Consider the following 8,583-nt stretch of genomic DNA (forward strand, 5'->3'; position numbering starts at 1 on the left):
GGACGGGGAGGCCGAGCGCCCGGGCAACAGGGCCGAGATTTGAAAACAACCCTCCAAAGCATCCCAGTCTTTTGCGGCCGGCTGACACGAGAGTGAAAAGGGGGGCGCCTCCGAGTGTCCCCAAACCAGAAAGCGCGACTCTTAACGGTGGATCACTCGGCGCGCGCGTCGAAGAACGCAGCTAGCTGCGAGAATTAAGTGTGAATTGCAGGACACATTGATCATCGACACTTCGAACGCACCTTGCGGCCCCGGGGTGCTCCCGGGGCTATGCCTGTCTGAGGGTTGCCCCTCCATCTATCGCCTCCATGGCGCAGCTGGGGTCCCCTCGCAAGGGTGACAACGAGGGAGGCCTGAGGCTCCGTGCCCTGATGGTCTCTTCTCCTTTATCCCTTACGTCCCCCCAAGGCCAGACTCACCTGCCCTGGGCCCACCTGATGGGGTTTACCATCGTCACTCCCCCCGTTGTGACGTGAAACCCTGTGGCGCAATGAAGGTGAAGGCCGGGGCGCTCCGGCCGAGGTGGGATCCCGCCGCCCGCTCCGGGGGGTTGACACGGCGGGTGCACCATCGGCCCGCCTCTGTCGGGGAGGTGGAGCATGAGTGCGCGATAGGACCCGAAAGATGGTGAGCTATGCCTGGGCAGGACGAAGCCAGAGGAAACTCTGGTGGAGGTCCGCAGCGACCCTGATGTGCAAATTGGTCATCTGGGTATAGGGGCGTTTGTAGATGTGCTTGGCCCGTACGGGGATCGAACCCACGACCTTGGTGTTATTAGCACCACGCTCTAACCAACTGAGCTAAATGGCCATAGGTGTGGTCCCTGGGTATAGGGGCGAAAGACTCACGGAGACCACGGGCAGACGTACAGGGGCCTGATCAACCCCTGGACCATACGGGCTGCTGTGCCTGCCGCAGGCGAGAAGCGAGAACCCCTTCGGGGCACGGAGACTACAACCGGACGTACGGGGGTCTGACCCACCCCTGGACCGTACGGTCTGCTGGCTGCTGTGCCTGCCGCAGGCGAGAAGCGAGAACCCCTTCGGGGCACGGAGACCACAACCGGACGTACGGGGGTCTGACCCACCCCTGGACCGTACGGTCTGCTGGCTGCCGTTCCTGGTGCAGGCGAGAAGCGGGAACCCCTTCGGGGCATGGAGACCACAACCGGACGTACGGGGGTCTGATCCACCCCTGGACCGTACGGTCTGCTGGCTGCCGTGCCTGGTGCAGGCGAGAAGTGGGAACCCCTTCGGGGCACGGAGACCACAACCGTACGTCCGGGAGTCTGACCCACCCCTGGACCGTACGGTCTGCTGGCTGCCGTGCCTGGTGCAGGCGAGAAGCGGGAACCCCTTCGGGGCACGGAGACCACAACCGGACGTACGGGGGTCTGATCAACCCCTGTACCGTACGGGCTGCTGGCTGCCGTGCCGTCCTCAAATTGCTTGGCCTAAACAAAAGTCAATTTTTTGTGACAACAGTGATGACCGTGACATAGCACTGGAGGTGTACCCCAAGACAGTGACCTAAGTGTGGGTGAAGTCTGTGGTTCATGGGCGGAAAGTTGAATTTTGGGTGAAAAACCATACTTTCACACTTTGAAAATTTCAGACATGTGTCAGACTTCCAGGCAGGGGGAAACCGCTGGAGGTGTACCGAGGACACTTCCAGAAGCCTGGGGAAGCTTTTCTGGAAGAGTCCTTGACACTTGGAAAATTTTGGGCAATTTTCTGAGAAAAAAAAAAATCACATTTCCCCTTACCCCCCACCCAAGAGGGGCTTCAATATGTTGCAGAGTACCCCGAAAGGGTCCCCAAAGTGGGAGAAAAGTGAGGCAAGTCAAAGAGGCAAAGATGAATGTACATTTGAATAATTTTATTAATGTCAGATAAAAATTGACATATTCACAAGGGCTTTGTTCTCCTGATTGGGATGAGCCGAATATTCTTGAGACTATACTCCTCAGTAGAATCGGATGACTCGGTATCACTTTCCGTGAGGTCTACCACCTCGTTATCCAATTCACTGGTTGATGCCATTACTGGCGACATAATTTTTGCGTCCTCATGATTTCCTGCGTTGAATACTAGCTCTTGGGCACGGCACATATCGGTCAGGGTCTTCTCCCGGTAAACTCTCTCGGCCACATCGTTTGTATGTGCCAAGTAGCGTGCAAACAAGCGCTTTTCGCAATCTGTGTATTGTGACAAAGTCCATGTCTCGCAAATCCGCCGTACAAGGTGGCTGGTGATGTTTGGGAGGTTGTAGCTACGGAGGAAAGCACATTGTTAGTACTGGTTGCTACTTATGGCTGTGGGTCACTTGACTTGTGGCTACCTTACCTTGAATGGTATCGTTTGAGTCTCATGGATGGATTTTTTATGACCTTCCCGGTACACGTCACGAAAAAGTTTGTGATAATCTTTCGGCCAAAGGTAAAGACCGGTCTGACATATTCCGCATACGCATTGAACCACTGAAAAAGAAAAAAAATATATATATGTTACTCTCCAGTCTGGGGGCACCCCTCCAAAAGGTTTTACATGGGGACAAGAGAGTGTTTTGCTCCCCACAATGAGTGGGGTTGCCTGGGTTCCCTGGCTTTGAGAAAAGCTTACCGATTCCTCTTCCTCTGAAAGTACAAAAGTTGCTACCTGAGAGGTGGAGCACTTGTGAGTCTTCACACCCACAATTGTCTTGCGTCTTCCTTGGTACGTGTGATGGATCCTCTCATTCCACTCTGAAACCTACGATGTGAAAAAAAAAGGTGGAAAAATATTGAACCGGTTCAGCAAATACCGCTGACCCACAGGGCCCGACGACTTACCGTCATGTTACGAACAACACCTGGTCTTTGGAGATGTTTTAGAATCAGAAGGGCCTCGAGGTACAGTACCACTTCCCGGCGATCTACTTCTGATCCGCCATCTGTCACAGCCTCGATGCTAGCTAGAAATGTTGGCCTTGCCTCCTCCAGTATAATCTGGCAGTCCTTGGGTGACTTTGATGGCTTCATCAATAGATCGTACCTGTGGGGAAAAATAAAGGCAATTAACCAACATCCAAGGTTTGGTAACAATGCGCTGAATATTGGCTCTTTTGAACGGTGTACCTTTTACTTACAGACTCTCGGCAGGCTCCCTTGTACAATGATTTCTGAAGGTCTGTTGTAAAATTCATGAACACTTCGCATGCCTTATAAAGTTGAGGATTCTCTAGTCTCAGTTTGGTAGCCCTCATCTGATACATGGTAAATCTCCGTATATGCTTCAACATTTTGAGGGAGGTCTGGCTCGATAGATGGAGTTTTCCAAGTTGTTGAAAAAAATTATTAACCTGGTTTGGTTTTACGAGGTACTCCAGAGTTACAGATTTTGGGTTCACAAAAAATAGAAACCGTGCTACGTTTGATACCTCCTGTTGACAGTTTGGGACCCCATGGGTAATTGTTAGGTACGAGTGGAACCCCTTTAACATGGGGTGATTCAATGAGTGACGCTTGTACAATCCGGCGGCCTTGGTAGCCGTGCGGTTTTTGTCTTTCCATTCCCTTTTCTGGATACTTAAATTGCTGCCATCCATGACCTCCTCATTGCCTATGCGGTCAGAAATGCTCCCTGTGTGGTCAGGCTCAGGGCACGGGTCTCCCTCCCGACTGTCTACCGGCCGTAAAAGGAAAGGCACATCCATCTCATCCGAATCTAGCTTTGGCGTGGGGCATGGGTCTCCCTCCCGACTGTCTACTGGCCGTAAAAGGAAAGGCACATCCATCTCATCTGAATCTAGCTCTGGCGGGGGGCACGGGTCTCCCTCCAGACTGTCTCCCGGCCGTAAAAGGAAAGGCACATCCATCACATCTGAATCTAGCTCTGGCATGGAGCCTGGGCGGAGCTCCGGATTGTCAGTTGGTACCTGAGCGGGCCCTTCACAGGTCAGTGGTGTGATTTGTGACTCAAACCTAGGCTTGTTTGCTATCAAAAAGCCGCGACCTTCTAAGAAGGCTACAGTCTCCTCCAAGGATTGGAGGGGCTTGAGCTCACTGAATTGGATTGTTGTCCCCTTGTTGGCGATACAGCGAAGTTGATACTTTGCGGAGGCTATGGCGGTTTTTATCTCCGAATCACCGTGTGACCTCAGGCATACCCTTCTCAGATGTGTGGATATATATTTGGTTACCCTGTGGCACACGGGGCATGTAAGTGGTGTCCGTGGGTGCCTGCGGGGGAGACACAAGCAATAAAACCGGTCACCTTGCCAGCAAGTGTACAACTCCACTACAAGGTACATTCATGTGTCTCTACGTGGCCGACAAATGTCTTCTACTCACCGCTCCATTGCGAAGGGTTTCCCGCAGTCAAACAGAGCGTCTCGTAATAGTTTATTAAAGTGCCGTGTTTCTCTGTGTCTTGAACTGTGGCAAATGATTTTCCTCCGCGCGAGTCAGCCACGCAGGTGAAAGACGCCAGCTGAGGTGATTGAAATTAACCGGATGTGTTTTGCCGTACTCTGATATAGGTCACCACGGGGGTTGAGTCAGCCCAGGGGGTGGCACCTCCACGGTCGCTAAACATCCGTAGGGTTGATGATATATCCCTCACCTGATCCACCTGCTGTAATCACCTATACGGCATCACGGGGGATGACTCAGCCCCAGGGGTGGCACCTGACCGGATCCACCTGCCATAATCGCCTATACGGCATCACGGGGGATGACTCAGCCCCAGGGGGTGGCACCTACACGGCTGTCGATCAGTCATATCTGTAACGGATTGGGTACTAACTGGATCCATCGATCCCAGTCAAAGCACGGTGGCTCACTTGTTAGCGCTGCGGCCTTGCCGAGCTGGCGTCTCGGGTTCGAATCCTGTTGTGTCATACATTCAGAAAGGGAAAAATCTCAGGTGTTATGTCAAGGACACTTCCTTAGACATTTTTAGAAAAATTTTGAGACAATCCCGATTTTGTAAAAAAAAAAAAATCTCACATTTTCCCTACTTCAACCTCATGGGTCGTCAATATGTTGTAAAGTACCCCAAGATAGAGACCCAAGTGTGGGTAAAGTGTCTGGTTCATGGGCACAAAGTTGAATTTTCAGTGAAAATTTGTCGGAAATCCGCTGTGGACATTGGCTGGGCGCGTGACCCGAATGAGAGAGGCGAATCTGGGTGACCCGAGCTTGGCAGGACCCTTCCCACGGGGGTCCTGGTTCTCTGGAGGTAATCACTGTCAGAAGGGCACATCTTGAGTCCTCACCCAGGTGAGGGCTCTCGGAAGGCGGACGCCCTTCTGTCTTTGTCCCCCCAGAGCAGGCTCGGTGTTTATCGGAAGTCTTCTGCGGACGTTGGCTGGGCGCGTGACCCGAGTGAGAGAGGCGAATCTGGGTGACCCGAGCTTGGCAGGACCCTTCCCACGGGGGGTCCTGGTTCTCTGGAGGTAATCACTGTCAGAAGGGCACATCTTGGGTCCTCACCCAGGTGAGGGCTCTCGGAAGGCGGACGCCCTTCTGTCTTTGTCCCCCCAGAGCAGGCTCGGTGTTTATCGGAAGTCTTCTGCGGACGTTGGCTGGGCGCGTGACCCGAGTGAGAGAGGCGAATCTGGGCGACCCGAGCTTGGCAGGACCCTTCCCACGGGGGGTCCTGGTTCTCTGGAGGTAATCACTGTCAGAAGGGCACATCTTGGGTCCTCACCCAGGTGAGGGCTCTCGGAAGGCGGACGCCCTTCTGTCTTTGTCCCCCCAGAGCAGGCTCGGTGTTTATCGGAAGTCTTCTGCGGACGTTGGCTGGGCGCGTGACCCGAGTGAGAGAGGCGAATCTGGGCGACCCGAGCTTGGCAGGACCCTTCCCACGGGGGTCCTGGTTCTCTGGAGGTAATCACTGTCAGAAGGGCACATCTTGAGTCCTCACCCAGGTGAGGGCTCTCGGAAGGCGGACGCCCTTCTGTCTTTGTCCCCCCAGAGCAGGCTCGGTGTTTATCGGAAGTCTTCTGCGGACGTTGGCTGGGCGCGTGACCCGAGTGAGAGAGGCGAATCTGGGTGACCCGAGCTTGGCAGGACCCTTCCCACGGGGGGTCCTGGTTCTCTGGAGGTAATCACTGTCAGAAGGGCACATCTTGGGTCCTCACCCAGGTGAGGGCTCTCGGAAGGCGGACGCCCTTCTGTCTTTGTCCCCCCAGAGCAGGCTCGGTGTTTATCGGAAGTCTTCTGCGGACGTTGGCTGGGCGCGTGACCCGAGTGAGAGAGGCGAATCTGGGCGACCCGAGCTTGGCAGGACCCTTCCCACGGGGGTCCTGGTTCTCTGAAGGTTTTCACTGTCAGAAGGGCACATCTTGGGTCCTCACCCAGGTGAGGGCTCTCGGAAGGCGGACGCCCTTCTGTCTTTGTCCCCCCAGAGCAGGCTCGGTGTTTATCGGAAGTCTTCTGCGGATGTTGGCTGGGCGCGTGACCCGAGTGAGAGAGGCGAATCTGGGCGACCCGAGCTTGGCAGGACCCTTCCCATGGGGGTCCTGGTTCTCTGGAGGTAATCACTGTCAGAAGGGCACATCTTGGGTCCTCACCCAGGTGAGGGCTCTTGGAAGGCGGACGCCCTTCTGTCTTTGTCCCCCCAGAGCAGGCTCGGTGTTTATCGGAAGTCTTCTGCGGACGTTGGCTGGGCGCGTGACCCGAGTGAGAGAGGCGAATCTGGGCGACCCGAGCTTGGCAGGACCCTTCCCACGGGGGTCCTGGTTCTCTGGAGGTAATCACTGTCAGAAGGGCACATCTTGGGTCCTCACCCAGGTGAGGGCTCTTGGAAGGCGGACGCCCTTCTGTCTTTGTCCCCCCAGAGCAGGCTCGGTGTTTATCGGAAGTCTTCTGCGGACGTTGGCTGGGCGCGTGACCCGAGTGAGAGAGGCGAATCTGGGCGACCCGAGCTTGGCAGGACCCTTCCCACGGGGGTCCTGGTTCTCTGGAGGTAATCACTGTCAGAAGGGCACATCTTGGGTCCTCACCCAGGTGAGGGCTCTTGGAAGGCGGACGCCCTTCTGTCTTTGTCCCCCCAGAGCAGGCTCGGTGTTTATCGGAAGTCTTCTGCGGACGTTGGCTGGGCGCGTGACCCGAGTGAGAGAGGCGAATCTGGGCGACCCGAGCTTGGCAGGACCCTTCCCACGGGGGTCCTGGTTCTCTGGAGGTAATCACTGTCAGAAGGGCACATCTTGGGTCCTCACCCAGGTGAGGGCTCTCGGAAGGCGGACGCCCTTCTGTCTTTGTCCCCCCAGAGCAGGCTCGGTGTTTCTCTGTAGGATGTCCCCACCGGTTTGGTTTTTGTGTTCCGAGATGTATCCTTGCAGCTTGGCCGAAACAAACATTTGCCGTTTTCGGTGGCGACAGCCATGACCGCGGCGAAGCACTTTGGGCGCGGCCGGGATGCGCACACCCCGCTCACCACGTTTCAGTCGCTGGCTGAGTGGACTCCGTAGGGGGGCTTAATAGTCGGAGGGGGGCTTAATAGTCGGCCCTGCGGAAGTCGGTGGAGGGCTTAATAGTCGGCCCTGCGGAAGACGGAGGGGGCTTAATAGTCGGCCTGTGGAGGTTGTCTGTGGGCTTAATAGTCACCCTGAGTACGCCATAGCGACTCTCCAAGGTGGGGGCACAGTGTGCGTTCCATGGGCGGAAAGTTTAATTTTGAGCGAAAAACCGTATTTTCGCACTGTAAAAAATGTCAGACTTCCAGGCGGGGGAAAACCGCAGGAGGCGTACCGAGGAGGCTTCCAGGAGCCTGGGGAAGATTTTCCAAAAGTGTCCTTGACACTTAGAAATATTTTGAAAAAAATCACGATTTTGTGAAAATTGACACGTTTCCCCTACTTCCACGCCAGGGGGGCGTCAATATGTTGTGAGGTACCCCAGGACAGTCGCCTAAATGTGGGTGAAGTTTGCGAGTCACGGGCGCAAAGTCGAATTTTGGGTGAAAAACCGCGTTTTCATACTCTAAAAATTTCAGACAAGTGTCAGACTTCCAGGCAGGGAGAAACCGCAGGAGGCGTACCGAGGAGGCTTCCAGGAGCCTGGGGAAGATTTTCCAAAAGTGTCCTTGACACTTAGAAATATTTTCAGAAAATCACGATTTTGTGAAAATTGACACGTTTCCCCTACTTCCACGCCAGGGGGGCGTCAATATGTTGTGAGGTACCCCAGGACAGTCGCCCAAATGTGGGTGAAGTTTGCGGGTCATGGGCGCAAAGTCGAATTTTGGGTGAAAAACCGCGTTTTCATACTCTAAAAATTTCAGACAAGTGTCAGACTTCCAGGCAGGGAGAAACCGCAGGAGGCGTACCGAGGAGGCTTCCAGGAGCCTGGGGAAGATTTTCCAAAAGTGTCCTTGACACTTAGAAATATTTTGAAAAAATCACGATTTTGTGAAAATTGACACGTTTCCCCTACTTCCACGCCAGGGGGGCGTCAATATGTTGTGAGGTACCCCAGGACAGTCGCCCAAATGTGGGTGAAGTTTGCGAGTCATGGGCGCAAAGTCGAATTTTGGGTGAAAAACCGCGTTTTCATACTCTAAAAATTTCAGACAAGTGTCAGACTTCCAGGCAGGGAGA

At 54.5% G+C, this 8,583-nt stretch overlaps 1 non-coding gene across 1 annotated transcript; it reads left to right on the forward strand.

The window, feature by feature from the left end:
• Positions 1 to 136: 136 nt before the first annotated feature.
• On the forward strand, positions 137 to 288 carry LOC138653162 (5.8S ribosomal RNA). The gene has a single exon (XR_011315781.1). It is a non-coding gene; the product is annotated as a 5.8S ribosomal RNA (ribosomal RNA).
• Positions 289 to 8,583: the final 8,295 nt, after the last annotated feature.

The sequence above is a fragment of the Ranitomeya imitator genome, unplaced genomic scaffold (assembly GCF_032444005.1).
Source record: "Ranitomeya imitator isolate aRanImi1 unplaced genomic scaffold, aRanImi1.pri SCAFFOLD_293, whole genome shotgun sequence".
Taxonomy (NCBI): domain Eukaryota; kingdom Metazoa; phylum Chordata; class Amphibia; order Anura; family Dendrobatidae; genus Ranitomeya; species Ranitomeya imitator.